Below are 16,900 nucleotides of genomic sequence, written 5' to 3'. Positions count from 1 at the left end.
CCAGCAGCTGAGCTCATCACACCCTTCAGGGAGCCAGAAAAGAAACTCACCAGCCTTGGCGGCAGGCCATCTTGTCAGAGGCAGCCAAGCTCACCACGCCCACCAGAGATCCATACCAGTGCACATCAAAATCCTAAGTAAAACTGTGGTCTCCGCAGGAGAACCCTCAGTGCTGTGTCCCCAGGGACTCAAGCTGCCTTGGTAAACTCTCTGGGTCTGAGATTTTGTGGTTCAACTCAGTGAAAGAGTAGAAGGGGCAAGGATTGCCATACCCTCCAGAGATCCAGAGCAGTGCTCAATAACAATGTAAGGGAAATCAGTAAACTTGCACAGTCTTGATAAACTCCCTGGGTCTGAGACTTTCCAATACAACCCAGAGAAAGTGGGAGTGGGATCTGCTGTTGGACATAGCTGAGGCTCATCAGACTGAGGCTCTGATCAATGGGAAGTGTTGGGGGAGACCTACACTTAACACCAGACTCCACTAGTAGGATCTCTGGGATCACTACAGACCTCCTAATCATGGTGAATGGGGAGAAGTAAGACCAGACCAGCCCTATCTGTGGAGAACAGAGATTCCTACATTGAGTTTGGTCTCAGAGGCATACACCACCAGTAGAGGCAGGGAGAGACCAAGACTCCAAATCTGTGGAAAGTATGGAGGGTGATCTGTGCTTAATAATAAATCCAGCCCCATTGATACTGACCATCTGTATAGACTGAGAAAAACTTAGAGAACCAGACTCACAATGGGAAAGGTGCTGGTGGGACATGGTATCTGCACAGAGAAAGACGGCAGAGGAACTATCTGATGAATAGTCATTTATTTGTAGAGTTGCATTAATTTGTTGTTGGGGTTGTTTTGGTTTTTTGTTCTTTTTGTGTGTGTGAGTGTATATGCATGGTTGTTTTTTTTTCCCCTCTTCCCAAATCTTCTCCAAAAAAACACCCCTTCTTCCCTTGTAAATACATACTTTCTTCTTGCTATCCCTTTTCTATCTTTTTTCTCCTTTTTATCTCTTCCTTGTCTTGCAATAAATCTACTTCATATCACTATATCAGAAACTCTACATTGGTTACTAGAATACTACTACATTTTTACTATCTCTAATATTTGGTATGTACTACCTTACCAAACTCATACTCTTATTCTATTCAACCCTATCTGAGACTTTACCCTATTCTTCCATTTACTCCTTCACTTCCCTCCTTTCTCAACTTTCATTGTTTAATAAAATACAACTTGCCCTTGGATATACCAGCTGACACCTAGAGACTGAGAGAAACCTATCAAAAGCAACAGATACAAACTTCTGAAACCATGAGAAGGAGCAACAACAAAAGAGAAATGAGAAAAATTCCTGCAACAACACAACAGAACCTGATAACACAGAACTGCAGAGATCTCCAGAAGGTCAAATCAGGAATGTAACTGTAGACATAATACAGGACTTCTGAAAAGAATTTAGAGAGAGTCTGAAAGAAATAAGGAATGCAATCACTGAAGAAAAGGAATCTACTCAAACTATAAACAATTGATTAGACCACATGGAGAATAGAATCCCGCTCCTAAAAGATGATCAGTCCAAAAATGAATGTATATTAAAAAAATTCAACAGCAGGAATTAAACATTGAAGAAATATGGGCCCATCTTAAAAGAGCTAATCTAAGAATAATTGGCATAGAGGAGAGAAAAGAAGGTGAAGCCAAAGGGATCAACAATCTTTCCAAAGAAGTGATAGCAGAAAACTTCCCAAACATAGAGCAAGAGATTGACACACAGGCACAGAAAACTTATAGAACCCCCTTTAGACAAGATCAGAAAAAAAGTTCCCCATGCCACATAGTCAAAATGCACAATGTAGAAGCCAAGGAGAGAATCTTTTTAAAAATATTTTTTATTTTTTATTGGTGCATTGTATTCAAACATCATATTGGGGTAAAAAACTTGTGTGTACAAACATGTACACATCGTTGATTTAACCCCTACCCAATTCCCACTCTATTCCCTCCCCGTCCCTCCTTCCCTTGCTTGGCTTAGTGATTGACTTCAATATGTTTAAGTACATTGTGTGTTTTAGAGATTTTCCTCTTCCCCCCTCCTTTCTCCTCCTTTAGGTCATCTTGTTTGCTCCTCTATAGGATTTTCTTTATCAAGAGTTCAAGGAGAAAATCTTAAAAGCAATAAAAACAAAAGACCAAGTGCCATTCAGAGGCAAACCACTTAGAATCACTCCAAATGTCCCAAACAAAGTAATGAAAGCCAGAAGGGCCTGAAATAACATGTTTCAAGCTCTGAAAGAAAACAACTTGCAGCCAAAAATTTCCTACCCAGCAAAACTCTCTCTCAAATTAGATGGGGAAATAATCTTCCATGACAAACAGCAGCTAAAGAGTTTATGTCTTCAAAACCAGCACTACAGAAAGTATTCAAAGAGATTAACTACAAAGAAGAAATAAGTAATACATGCCATAACCAGAGAAACAAAAATTTCCATTTAGCAGACAACTAAGCAAAGAACAAACAGTATTTCAAACAGAAGTAAAATCTCAACATGTTAGGAATTAAAAATCACCTCTCAATAATCACACTGATTGTAAATGGCCTCAACTCCCCAATAAAAATACATAAAGTGGCAAAATGGATTAAAACCCAGAACCCATCTATCTGCTGCGTGCAAAAAACACACCTTACAAGTAAATATAATAACAAACTCAAAGTAAAGGGCTGGATTAAGGTAATCCATGCCAATGGAACTTGAAGGCAAGCAGGAGTAGCAACTATGATATCAGATAAGTTAGACTTCAAGCCCAAGGTTATTAGAAGAGACAAAGAAGGTCATTTTTACTGGTAAAATGAACAATCCAGAAAGAGGAAATAATGATAATCAACATTTATTCCACAAACATAGGTGCAGCTACTTTCATAAAACCAACTCTTTATGACATCAAGTCACATGTAAATCCCAATACAATAATAATGGGAGACTTTAATACGTGCCTCACACCATTAGATCAATCGTCAAGACAAAAAGTCAGTAAAGATACCTCAGACCTAAAGAACACCATTAATCAAATGAACCTGTTAGACACATATAGAATATTTCACCTAACTACAGCAGAGTTCACATTTTTCTCAGCTGATCACAGAACCTTCTCCAAAATACGTCACATCCTGAGCCACAAAGTGAGCCATAGCAAATTAAAAAAATGTGACATACTTCCTTGAGTCTTTTCATACCATAATGGAATAAAATTAGAAATCAACTTTAAGAAGACTCAGAGAAACCACATAAACAAGGGGAGACTGAACACCACACTTTTAAATGAAGAATAGGTCATAGAAGAAGTAAGAGGTGAAATAAAGAAATTTCTAGAAACAAAGAAAAATAGAGATACAATTTTCTAGATAAATACCACTTGCCTGAGTTAAAAAGATATAGAAAATTTAAATCAACCAATAGCAACAAAAGAGATTGAAACAGCAATAAAGAGCTTACCATCAAAGAAAAGCGCGGGACTAGATGGTTCCCAAGTGAATTTTATAAAACCTTTATAGAAGAGCTATATCACAATGCTCCTCAATTTATTTCATGAAATAGAAAAAAAAACCAGGACTCTCCCAAAGATATTATATGAAGCTAACATCACATTAATACCAAAGCCAAATAAACACAGTTCAAGGAAGAAAAATTGCAGCCCTATATCTTTGATGAACTTGGATGCAAAACTGCTAAACAAAATCCTAGCAACACGCATTCAAAACCACATAAAGAAATGCATACACCATGACCAGGTAGGGTTTATCCCAGGGATGTAAGGCTGGTTCAACATATGAAAATCAATCCATGTAATTCATCATATAAACAGAACCAAAGACAAAAATCACATGATCATTTCAATAGATGCTGAAAAAGCATTTGATATAATCTAAAATCCATTTATGATAAAAAGCAATGCAGATAATTGATTAGAAGGAACATATCTCAGCATCATAAAGGCAATCTACAATAAGCCCACAGCTAACATCATATTAAATGGGTAAAACTTTGAGAATTTTCCCTAAAAACAGGAACAAGATAAGGATGTCCATTATCATCACTTCTCTTTAATATAGTACTTGAGAGAGCAATAAGGACAGAAAAAGAAATAAAAGAAGTACAAATAGAAAAAGAAGAACTCAAACTTTCACTATTTGCAGATGATATACGATATTAGAAAACCCAACAAACTCAACCAAAAGGCTTATAGAACTGATCAACAAATTCAGCAAAGTGTCTGAATACAAAATCAATTTTAAAAAATCAGAAGCTTTTCTTTACACCAACCATAAATCAACTGAAAGAAACTTCAGAAAACACTTCCACTCAGGATTTCCCACAAAAAATAAAATATTTAGGAATAAACTTAACCAAGGAGGTAAAAGACATGTACAAAGAAAATTATAAAACATTGAAAAAAGAAATCCAAGAAGATCTTAGAAGATGGAAAGATCTTTCATGTTCATGGATAGGCAGAATAAATATCAAAATGGCTATACTTCTAAAAGTGATCTACAGATTCAACACAATGCCCATTATATTATCAAGTTCATTCCTCCCAGACATAGAAAAATCAGTCCTTATATTCATTTGGAATAACAAAATCCCAGAATAGCCAAAATAGTTCTCAGCAACAAAAACAATACAGGAGGAATCACAATACCTGACTTTATACTACAAAGCCATTGTAATAATAACAGCATGGTACTGGCACAAAACGAGATACATAGACCGATGGAGCAGAATAGAAGACTCAGAAACAAATCCACACACTTATAGCCAATTGATTTTTGACAAAGGGGCAAAAGAGATATACTGAAAAAATATAATCTGTTTAACAAATGTTGTTGGCAAAGCTGATGAACCATATGGAGAAAAACGGAAATCAATCCCACTTTCTCACCCTGCACAAGAGTCAATTAAAGATGGATCAAAGACTTGGAAATTAGACCAGAGACTTTGAGGCTCCTTGAAGAGGGCATAGGTCTAACACTGCAACAGATAGGCACAGATAAAACCTTTCTCAACAAGACCCCAAAGGCACAATAAACTAAAAGGTAAAACAATATGTGGGATTGCACGAAACTGAAGAGCTTCTGTACAGCAAAAGAAACTATCAAGAATCTCAATTGAGAGCCAACAGAATGGGAGAAGATTTTACCACCTACTCCCCCAATAGAGGACTAATATATAGAATATACAGAGAACTAAAAAAACTCAGCAGTAAGAAAATAAATAACCCAATCAAAAATGGGCATGTGATTTAAATAGAAACTTCATGAAAGAAGAAATTCAAATGGCCAATAAATTCATGAAAAAATGCTCAACATCAATGGCAATCTCAGGGTTGCAAATCAAAACTACCCTGAGATTTCACCTAACCCCAACTAGAATGGCAATCATTCAAAACACAAACAACAGCAAATGCTGGTGAGGATATGGAGAAGTGGGAACTCTAAAATGTTGTTGATGGGATTGCAAATTAGTGCAACCACTTTGGAAAACAGTATGGAGAATCCTCAGAAGAATAGGAACACACTTACCATTTGATTCAGAAATACCACTTCTGGATATCTACCCAAAAGAAAGGAAACCAAACTATCAAACTAATGCATGCATATTTATGTTCATAGCTGCACAATTCACCAGCCAAAATGTCCATCAACAGATGAATGTCATACAAAACTGTGGCATATGTACACAATGGAATTTTACTCAGCTATAAAGAAAAACACAATTACATCATTTTCAGGGAAATGGGTGGAACTGGAGGACATTATGCTAAGTGAGATTAGTCAGTCACATAAAAGAAGAAATCAAATGCTTTCCCCAATATGCTAAAGCTAGGGAGAAAGTGGTAGCAGGAGGAACTCTAGATGAAGAAGGAGATCCTATAGAAGAGCAAATAAGGCAACCTAACTGAAGGGATGGGAGGGAAAAGAGGGAAACTCCTAAAACAAATGATGTACTTAAACATATCAAAGGCAATCACTAAGCCAAGCATGGGAAGAAGGAATGGGGTGGGACTGGGGTGGGTATTGGGTAAGGATTAATTGGGTGATGTGTGCATGTATGTCTTCACAAGTCTTTTATCCTAGTAAGATGTATAACTACAGTGCACCAATAAAATAAATAAATAAATAAATAAATAAATAAATAAATAGAAAAACAGTTCTAATGCTCCCATCTATAAGGGGTTTAAAGAGCTCGATATCAGGAACTGGAGACATAGATCAAATATATATTATTGTAATTTTTTCTCTAATTTTGGTTTTGAGGTATCTTCTTGGAGAATGGCTATTGTGCCCTGTTTTAAAGGGAACTCAACAGACTTGATTATGTTTACATGGTGCCTTTATCCTAATGGATGGCTTGATATCTAGACCTCTGACTTGTGACCAGGGGTTCTTCTCACAGGAATCTTGTTACACTGGCACACACAATGTGGATCCTCTCTCACCTGCTCTAGTTTATTCCTGCTGAGTATCCACTCTCTAGAAGAACTCTGACTGGAAAAGAAGTTGTGTTCAGGTGTGTTGGTCAAGTGAGACCCAAAGGAAGCATCACAATGAAACACATGAGACCACAGAAGCAATATGTTACAGATCCATAAGCCTAGAGGGGTGCTAAGGCAGGCCTATGTTAGACCAGCACGTGGAAAATGAGGGATAGGAAAGGAGGAGGAGGAGAAGGGAGAGGATGAGGAGATGAGACCTGTGGGCCACAGCCTTTAGATAGCTAACATAAACAATCATCAAAATAAATTGGGGCCATTTACATGGAGAAAATCTGAATAATTAGAAACATGAAATGTTTTAAAAGGTAAGTATAAATTAAAACAATGAAATACTATTTTTTTACAGATTATGAAGGGGTTTAAGAAAAAACACTCTGTAACCTTTGCATGGCTGCCTTTTTGTAAACAAAAGAAGTGTTCTTTCCCCCTTCCATGCAATAATGAACAAATTTTCATTTATATCTTTATTATAGAGAAATGAGAACATGGCTACATTAGTTTCTTATTAGTGTTCCTCTGTTTTTATCATTTAGTCAAATTTTATCAGAACTTAGTATAAAAAACAAAATGGGCTGGGCGTGGTGGCGCACGCTTGTAATCCCCACGCTTGGGAGGCTGAGACAGGAGGATCGCACAGGTTCGAAACCAGCCTCAGGTACTTAGTGAGGCTTTCAGCAATTTAGTGTGACCCTGTTTCCAAAAAAAAAAAAAAAAAAAAAAAGGTCTGGGAGTATAGCTCGGAGGTAGAAAGCCTCTGGGTTCCACCCCCAGTACCACCAAAAAAAAACCAAAAAACAACAACAACAACAACAAAAAACAAAATGGTTTAAACTTCTATATATAATCTACTAGTTTATATAGCCTTTCATTATAGTTTAAATGTTTATTTACACTTTTGAGAGATTTAAATTTTTTTATTTTTCTGACATATTGGCTTTATAATTTCTCTGCAAATTAATTTTTCTTCCTCAGTGAGTTTTAAACCAATTTTCAATTATAGTGAATGATCTATAAGCAGCTATCTGCAGGGATCAATCATAAGAGACCAATTCCTTTTTTGTAAGAATCCCTTTAAGGGCCATTGTAATCTGTTTGAACATTCAGGTTCTGTAGAGTGAATATTTTTGGACAGAGGCTTACCTATAATGGAGAAAACGTTTCCAGGCCTCCAGGTGAAAGATCTGTCTATACATCTACCTGTGGTTAGTCTTAGTCAAGTTGAGCCATTGATGAGAGAAAGAGTCTTTTTTGTGGTTGAATAAAAGGACTAGGGAAATTACTTTTAAAATAGAGACAGGCAAAAAAAGAAAAAAAGAAGAAGGAAAATATTTTATCCTCTAGGAATTGCCTTTTGAGAAGATGATGGAACACAATGGCCAAGCTGAAGAATGATGTTATTTAAAGGAGTAATCTGGGCCAGACCAGTCTGGGCACAAGAAATTGTAGGGATCCATCCTCACCAAACATCATTTAAATGGAATTTACCAGGTGCACACACCTTAAGATGTTCCTAATTGTACTTCCTTGTCTTTTTTTCTTTGTGAAATCACAAAGAGAAAGGTTGGTGGGAGGGGGAGCCCAGTTGGGAGAGCTAGCTACTGAAACAGTTATGAGAAGAAGAAGCATTGGTAGAATGTTAATTTTGCTTCATTATATTACTTTCTATAAATGGACAATGAACTCTCTGACTGGGAGCAGCAGTCTGTCTGGTATGGTGGTATTGTCTAAAAATTTTCAAGAACAAGGGTAGGAGACAGGTACAAATGTGTTTGTGATTTCCATCAGCTCTCCAAGGAGGTAGCTCACCAGTAGATGGAGAAAAGATAACAGGCTCTGCTCTCCTTGACTGGAGATGCTCAATTTTGAGAATAATGTACATTAAAGAGAAGTTGAAATGTATATTGTAATTACCTCTGAGAAAGAAAACAGACTTGAACTTGCAGTGTAAGCCTTTGCATGAGATACTCCCCGAGTCTGTCTGTCTCTTTTAACACACACACACACACACACACACACACACACACACACACACACACTTAATCACCACTAACACCCCAGGGACCATCATTGATTGTTCAAATCAGTGATTGTGATCATTCAGTCATGAACCTCCATAGTTGAAGTTGAGGAGAAACTAAGGAATGAAAATCCCTGTTTAGATGGGGAGAGGATCTGTTTTTCTGAAGCTCCAATCTCCCCAGAGAGATGGAAAGAATTAATCATGTTTTTCTGATTTTATCCAGACAGGACTGCTTAGATCACATGTCTGGCTTAGCTGGATAACTCTGGGACTGGCTCTTTTCAATTAAAAATTATGCTAGGCATGCGGGCATTTCAGCCACTCCACATATGCTACCACACCTTTTCAGTTCAGAGAGCTGCTTCATCTCCAAGGGTTACAACTCACAGTCTTGGGGCCACTTCAGGAAGTCTGGAAATTTGTTTGGCTAAGGTGTATACCTTAATATTTGGTTTGGCAATTTCTTTTCCCCATATCAGATTCACTAGAGGGGAGGCTTTTCTAAACTCTGCCAGCCTTAAGATCATTTGCCCTCAGTCCTGCTTCATTTATGACTCACTTTTGGGGATAGAAGAGTCTTTGCCACTGTGGGCAGACCAATCAGTGGGGTCCAGGCTTAGAACTTGCTGTGAAGCTGCGTACCATCCAGGACTTTCTTTGTATGCCTGTTGAGTGGGAGGCTTCCTCTGATTCCTGAGAAACTGCTAGTCCTGGCATCATAATTATTTAGGTTATTGTTAAAAATGCAGATTACAGCCTGGCATGGTGGCACATACCTGTAATCTGTAATCCTAGTACATGGGAGGCTGAAACAGAAAGGTTGCAGGTTCACGGCCAGCCTCCTCAATTTAGTGAGACCCTGTTTCAAAATAAATGAATGAAATGGGGCTGGGGGTATAATTTGAGGTAGAATGCTCCTGGGTTCCTTCCCCAGTACTAAACATATGCACACACTGCAGATTCTTAGATCTCACTCTAAGCTTAACAAACTAGGATGGATCCAGAAATCTGTATTTTAACAGAGAATAGCCTGGAAGAAAATTTCTCCATTTGCTAACATTTGTGTACTCTTGGAGGAAATTACTTAAGTTTTCTCTGCCTCATCTATCGTAGGTGGTAATCACCTTAATACCTACCCTATAGAGAGCAATCAGCTAGTAAGTTTATTTGCAGTGCATACAATAGTGCTAGACACATAGTGAAACTTGATAAATAGTAGCTGTTACTCTGGTCTACAGTGTTGGTTTAGAACATCCAGGTCTGGAAAACAACAAAACTTTCTGTTTTCAGGGCAGACAGGAAGTAGAATTACACTGAACTCCTTATATTTTTGTAACCTGATAGAAATCTGAGGAATTTCACAATATGGTGCTTTGTGTAAAGCACTCAGAACTTGTATTCTGCAGTCTGTCACATTTTCTGATGTGAATAATAACAAGTGCTTTAAAAATCAATGCTTCTCGGGGTCTGGAGGTTCATATGCTGACTACATTTGAGCTGGAGACTGCTAAAAGGTCTTGTTTTCCTATTTTTCCCAGAAGGAGAGATTTGGGAAGGAGAAAGTAAGGATTTAGGTTTTATAGAGATATAGAAATTACAAATGTTGCTGAGGTTGTTCATCAGCACCTGAAAAAACACGAAATCTTATCCTGTTTCTGCATCTATATATTTTTCTAACCCCAGTAGCTGTGAGTAATATCAAAATGAAGGAAATTACTTGAAGAAAATTGCTGGAGTGGGACTGCTGCAAGAGGAGGGTAGGGCTCACTTAATTAAAGCACAGCTTAATTATTGCTGTAACTTAAGGCAATGGTGTGCTGCTCAGTGAGATGGGAGTGTGAGAGGCCTTATTGGAGAACAACTAATTTTAAATAAGTTGGGGGAGGGGTGGCAAGTCATGATTAAATACAGGAGTAGGCTGATAAATGAATCATTAAGAAAGTGCATTTTAACTAAATGGAAATGAGTTTAGGAAGAATGGAAAGAATCATTTTAATTATCATTCTGTGGCCTTGTTAGGGCAGAGGAGGAGGATGTTCTCTTGGTCAGAATAATAAAGAGCTGGGCCCAGGTGCTTTTTTTGATGAAATCTCTGGTACTCTGGGTTCAGTCCAGGAGGTAGTGAACACATCCCAGCCACAGGGATGCTTATAAAGATTCTCAACCTGTCTCTTCTTGGCTTACACCTTACACCAAGCCACCGCCAAATCTCTGAATGTCTCTTGCCTGGCCATGGAGTTCAGGAACAAAATCAATGCCAACCTCCTCTCCTCCTCCCTATTCTTGCCTAATTTCTGGCAAGGATATCTCCTCCCACACTTTGTTTTTAATTTGTCATTTGGGAAGAAAAATAAAACTGTGAGATAAAATAACATATAAAGGCATCATAATGGTGAGAGAGTTATCTAGGTAAAGGTGAATCTAACAATAAGAATATAAAATATTAATTTTTTTATTATAAGAATTGTCCAAAGTGAACAAGAAAACAAATATAAATATGTAAGAATATATTAAGAGAATAATTCAGAGAATTCTCATAGACTGTGTCCAAATTCACCTATGGTTTTGACATTATTTCCCGTCTTCTCTCTTTCCACAAAACACATAACCACATTACAGACACATAACTCACACATTGTCTTCCCTGTGCTTCACACTCCAGTACCTACCACCTGAGAACAAAGATATTCTTTTGTGTAATCATCATGCAACTAGAAAATTCAAAATTTAACATAGCTTTAATAAATACTTTGTCAAAATACATCTTCCAGTTTGACAGTTTTTCCAATAAATAGCTTTATGCCTTTTTTTTCTTCTTCCTTCCATTCAGAATACAGTCCAGGATCAAATAATGATATTAAATTTTATGTCATTTTATTCACTTTCAATCTGAAATTTTTCTCAGCCTTTCTTTATCTTTCATAATATTGATGTCTGTGAGGGAAACAAGGCAGCTATTTTATAGAATATTTTCAATTTGGGTTTCTCTATTATTTCTTTACAATTGAGTTTTAGATTGTGCATTGATAATTGAAATACCCCCAAACTGATATTGTGTCTTCCTCAAGTATTGTCCCTGGAGGACCACAGACCACATCTGCTTCTTGTTACTGATGTAACTTTTGATTACCTAGCTGTTATCCATTTTCTCTTCTGTGTAATCATATTTTTTTGTTCTACAAATATATATTCTGTGGGGAGACATATTAAGACCATGCACATCTAATTCCTCATCAAATTCCCTCAACCCCTTTGTTTTTTGTTTTTGGTGGTACTAGGGTTCCTGGAAACCCTTCTACCTCTGGGCTACAATCCCAGACCTGTTTTTATACTTTTTTTTATTTGGAAACAGGGTCTTTTAAGCCAGCGCAGCTGGCTTCAGACCTGCGTTATCTTCCTGTCTCCACCTCTCAAGCACAGGGATTACAAGGGTTCACCACCACACCAGGCTCAAATCCCCTCTTTTATGTCCCAGATTTAATGCCAATTGATTATCCATACCTGAAACAATCTTTATTGTGATTAATAAAAAGTAGTGTTTTTTTTAACTCTGTCACTCTATCAGTTAGCAGAGAATGGTGCACTAAAATAGTCATTTTTTTGTTATAAACAAATTGTATGAATTCTATCATCTATCATCACCATTATCATCATCATCTATCTATTTACCTACATATCTACCTACATCTACCTCTCTACACAGTTACCTAGCATCAGTATGAAGTCATGGCACCTGTTTTAGCCAATGGATTACAATCCTGTATAATTTTTTTATTTTAGTTTAGATGCTTAAATTATTCCAGATAAATGAGCTGAATCATGAGCTGAATGTCTCTCCTTTTCATATCTATCCATCCATCCATCTAAGTATGAAGTCATAGTTCATGAATTATTTATTTAAATTTATATGAATCAGTAGATATTTATTTTTATACTCAAAGTGTTCCAAATTCAGCCAATATGAGCTTCTTTGCAGCAACCTTCTGTTTTTAGAAACTATCTGACCACTAGATGTGCATATTTTTTTAGGTGCTTTTGGCAGGTAGTACTAGAAAATATACATGTACTATACTTATACTTCCAATTTCAAACCAATCTCATAGGGTTCTTCCCGCCTCTCTCCAATCTACATTTTCTTCTCCAATAGAGAATTCTGTATCCCCACAATATTATCTACTTTTTTGCTTAGTCTACTTTATTATCTACAGTGGAAAAAGTGGATATAGTCTACAATATTATCTACTTTTTTGCTTAGTCTTATAACACAATATAATAGTTTAATTTCTGTTCCTATTTCACTATATTAAAAAGCCCAAGCCTGTAAAAAGTTCAAATCTTTTAAATATGTTTTCCCCTCCTATACTGGGAATTGATAACATACTATGTTTAAGTTTCTTGTATAAGTTTCTGTCTTTATTCTTTAACATGGTTCTGTTTTTCATTTGTAATATATTGGATCCCTTTTCTCTGTTTGTATTATGTTTTAGTTTTTTTCCCTCATACTTCATTTTTGTCCACATGCTCTCAAAAGTTATACCTATGCTGGGCACAGAGACAAACACCTATAATCCAGCACTTTGGAGGCAGAGGGATTGTAGATTTGAGAACAGCATCAGAATCTTAGTAAGACCCTATTTCAAAATATAAAACTAAAAATATGGCTAGAGATATAGCTCAGATGCAGAATGCTGCTGGGTTTAATCCCTGGTATATAAGGAAAAATGTCATACCTATATAGAAAGATTTACTCCTCAACATTTTATTCCTCTCATTAGCCTCTCTACCCAATTTTATTCATTTATTCTGGGCAAGAATTCCATTGTTTTATGGTTTATCCATATATTTGAATGTTTGAATTGAATGTTGAATTTTGCAAAAATAAGTAGACTTCTGTTGGGAGCCATTAAGGCCTTCCCCTAGATTGGTGTCTCTGACTCAGCTGATTGTCTTTCACCCAGAGTCAACAAGGTTTGAGGTTATAGAAAGTTCAAAGAGGTCTGAGAGAAGATCAGGTGGTGATGACATGAGGGTACTGATTGACCTATCTGTAATGATGTGTTTTGTATTGGTCTTTATTGTATTCTGGTGGTGGTAGCAGGAGAATGTTGATTGACCTGTAGCTGTGTATAAATACCTCTGGAAAAACAAAGTCGGAGTCGGCGCAATAAAGACGAGATTGACCCAGAAGCTGCGTTGGCCAGGAGTGTCCACACGATAGAGAATACTGACCCAGGCACAGTTGTCGACCTGTAGGAAATATTGAACCATGAACAGGGGTCGACCAGTAGAGATAGTAGGCTGGTGGCTCCCCCATGTTAGGGTTAAAAACTCTTCATCCTCACGCCTCACATCAGAACCCCTATTCTTGCCGGCTGGCTCCGGCAGACTTCTATATGGTTTCTTATTTCTTCTTGTTTTTATTACTAAAAAAGATAATATGAGAAGCTTACAATCCTGATGAAGAAGAAGAAGATGCAGAGTCCAGGATTATACATCCCAAAACTGATGATCAGAGAAATAGATTGCAAGAGGCTTGCAAAGACATCCTGCTGTTTAAGAACCCGGATCCGGAGCAGATATCTCAAGTATTAGATGCTATGTTTGAAAAATTGGTCAAAGAAGGAGAACATGTAATTGATCAAGGTGATGATGGTGACAACTTTTATGTAATTGATAGAGGAACATTTGATATTTATGTAAAATGTGATGGTGTTGGAAGATGTGTTGGCAACTATGATAATCGTGGGAGTTTTGGTGAACTGCCCTTACTGTACAATACACCCGGAGCAGCTACAATCACTGCTGCCTCTCCTGGTGCTCTGTGGGGTCTGTACAGGGTAACATTCAGGAGAATAATTGTGAAAAACAATGCCCAAAAGAGAAAAATGTATGAAAGCCTTATCGAGTCACTGCCATTCCTTAAATCTTTGGAGTTTTCTGAACACCTAAAAGTGGTAGATGTGATAGGCACCAAAGTATACAATAATGGAGAACAAATCATTGCTCAGGGAGATTTGGCTGATTCTTTTTTCATTGTAGAATCTGGAGAAGTGAAAATTACTATGAAAAGAAAGGGTAAATCAGAAGTGGAAGAGAATGGTGCAGTGGAAATTGCTCGATGCTCTTGCGGACAGTACTTTGGAGAGCTTGCCCTGGTAACCAACAAACCTTGAGAAGCTTCTGCACATGCCATTGGGACTGTCAAGTGCTCAGCCATGGATGTGCAAGCATTTGAAAGGCTTCTGAGACCTTGCATGGAAATTATGAAAAGGAACATCGCCACCTATGAAGAGCAGTTAGTTGCCCTGTTTGAAACAAATAGGGATATTGTTGAATCCACTGCATGAAGCTTAAGTATGGAGCAAGAAGACCTATAGTGACAAAATTACACAGTGGTGGTTAGTCCACTGAGAATGTGTTTGTGTAGATGCCAAGCATTTTCTGTGATTTCAGGTTTTTCCTTTTTTTACATTTACAATGTATTGGTAAAGAGTAGTGATTTAATAGTCAGTAGGCTTTAACATCACTTTCTAATGAGTAGTTCATTAAAAAAATCAACACATTGATAAAGTGACTTTCTATTCTACAAAATTATCTAACTGAAAGTTTTATTCAGATGATTGTAATATATTGAAAGTATCCGCATTTAAGAAGATAATTAAGAGACGCATCATAGGTAATGTGTTTGACTTATGGAGATTGAAATCAAAATAGTGTCTATGCCCATGTAAGAGGGAACTTGGCAAAGAATCATGCAACACTGCATGGCATCACATCCTTCTTATAACCCATTCCAGTAAAGTTTTAATCATTTTCATTTTAATGTTTTTCTGGCTTGAAAGTTATGTTGGCCTTGGCCTATTGGTGAAATGGTAGAAAACATAATATGCAATTTTAAAACTTTATATATTTGCAATAAAATACATTTTCACTTCTTTGGCATAATGTCAGTAAACTACATATTCCAGTGGTTTTCAGGACCAGCTATTTAGTCATGATAATAAGGAAAAGAGTCATTTTAAATCAGCAATCATTAACATAATTCTTCATCAAGCACATATCTGCATTTTTTTCATTTTGCAACTCCCTATATTTATCTTTAATAATTTGATTTTTATTTTTACTCTTTTTTTGGTAGCAATGGGGGTAGAACCCAGGGACCTTCTACCTCTGGGTTGTACCCCCAACCCTATTTTATTTTTCAGTGGGAAACAGGATCTCACTATGTTCCTGAGGCAGGCTGCGAACCTGATCCACCTGTCTCAGCCTCTCAAGTACTGGGATTACAGGCATCTGCCACCACACCTGGCTTGATTTTGACATTTAATGTCACAAAATTTGTTTTTGTTTTTTTAAGAAAAGCTATTTAAACTTAGGAAATCTGACTCTTTTGTCTTCTAAAAGCCTAATTTCTTATAAAAAGAAAAATCCTAGTCCTTTACCAAAAATATTTGGGAATCCTTATCTTACATGTTCACAAGATACTTCTTTGTTCTTCATTAGGCCTACATAATATGGTCCTTTGCACACAAATGTTTTTTAGTCTCATTGAACAGCAGCCCATGAGGTTTCTCTTTTTTTTCTTAAAAATTTATCTAAGGTGGTAGAAATAATTTTTGTGTGTGTATATGGTACTGGCAGTGGAACCCAGATGCTTTCTACCTCTGGGCTATACTCTCAGACCTATTTTATACTTTATTTGGAAACAGGGTAACTAAGTTGCTGAGAGCCTCACTAGGTATCTGAGGCTGGCTTTGAACCTGTGCGATCCTCCTGTCTCAGCCTCCCAAGTGCTGGGATTGCAGGCATGAGCCACCACGCCTGGCTAGAAATAAATTTATATAAGAAAAAGCATATATAATGATAAAAGGAATTTGTCCTCCCTTTATATATCATTAGGTTTTGACATTTTCTTTAATATTGACTCAATAGCTTAAAATTGCAGAAGAAGAAAACTTGCTAGATTTTCATTGACCACAAATATGGTTATTGTTCTACCACATAAGATGGAGTTAATTATATTCAACAAACTAATATATTCTTATGTGATTTTTAGGCCCTGGGAATCAACATTTAGAGGAATTAATTCTAAAAAGTTATTCAATTTTACATGAGCAATTTAATTTTGAGAAACATATCAAAATAATATATACAGACTTCTGGGAAGATGGTGACCGAGAAAAGCAGGGCTCTTAAGCCCCGCTAACAACCAATCTCCATTACCACAATATCAGCACCTTTCATAGCCAGAAAACACCATCACCAGAGAAACAAAAAAATCACCAGGCTTCAGAGAGGAGGGGGGACTCAGAACGGAGCTC

General features: G+C 36.9%; 1 pseudogene across 1 annotated transcript; it reads left to right on the top strand.

Annotated features, from left to right (window-relative positions):
• Nucleotides 1-8,234: 8,234 nt before the first annotated feature.
• LOC308273148 (cAMP-dependent protein kinase type II-beta regulatory subunit-like) lies at nt 8,235-14,926 on the top strand (annotated as a pseudogene). Its single transcript has 2 exons — nt 8,235-8,268; nt 14,025-14,926. The product of its transcript is annotated as a cAMP-dependent protein kinase type II-beta regulatory subunit-like (transcript).
• Nucleotides 14,927-16,900: the final 1,974 nt, after the last annotated feature.

The sequence above is a fragment of the Muscardinus avellanarius genome (assembly GCF_963383645.1).
Source record: "Muscardinus avellanarius genome assembly, chromosome: 14".
In the NCBI taxonomy this organism is placed as follows: Eukaryota; Metazoa; Chordata; class Mammalia; order Rodentia; family Gliridae; genus Muscardinus; species Muscardinus avellanarius.
This window is presented reverse-complemented; position numbering and strand designations above follow the sequence as displayed.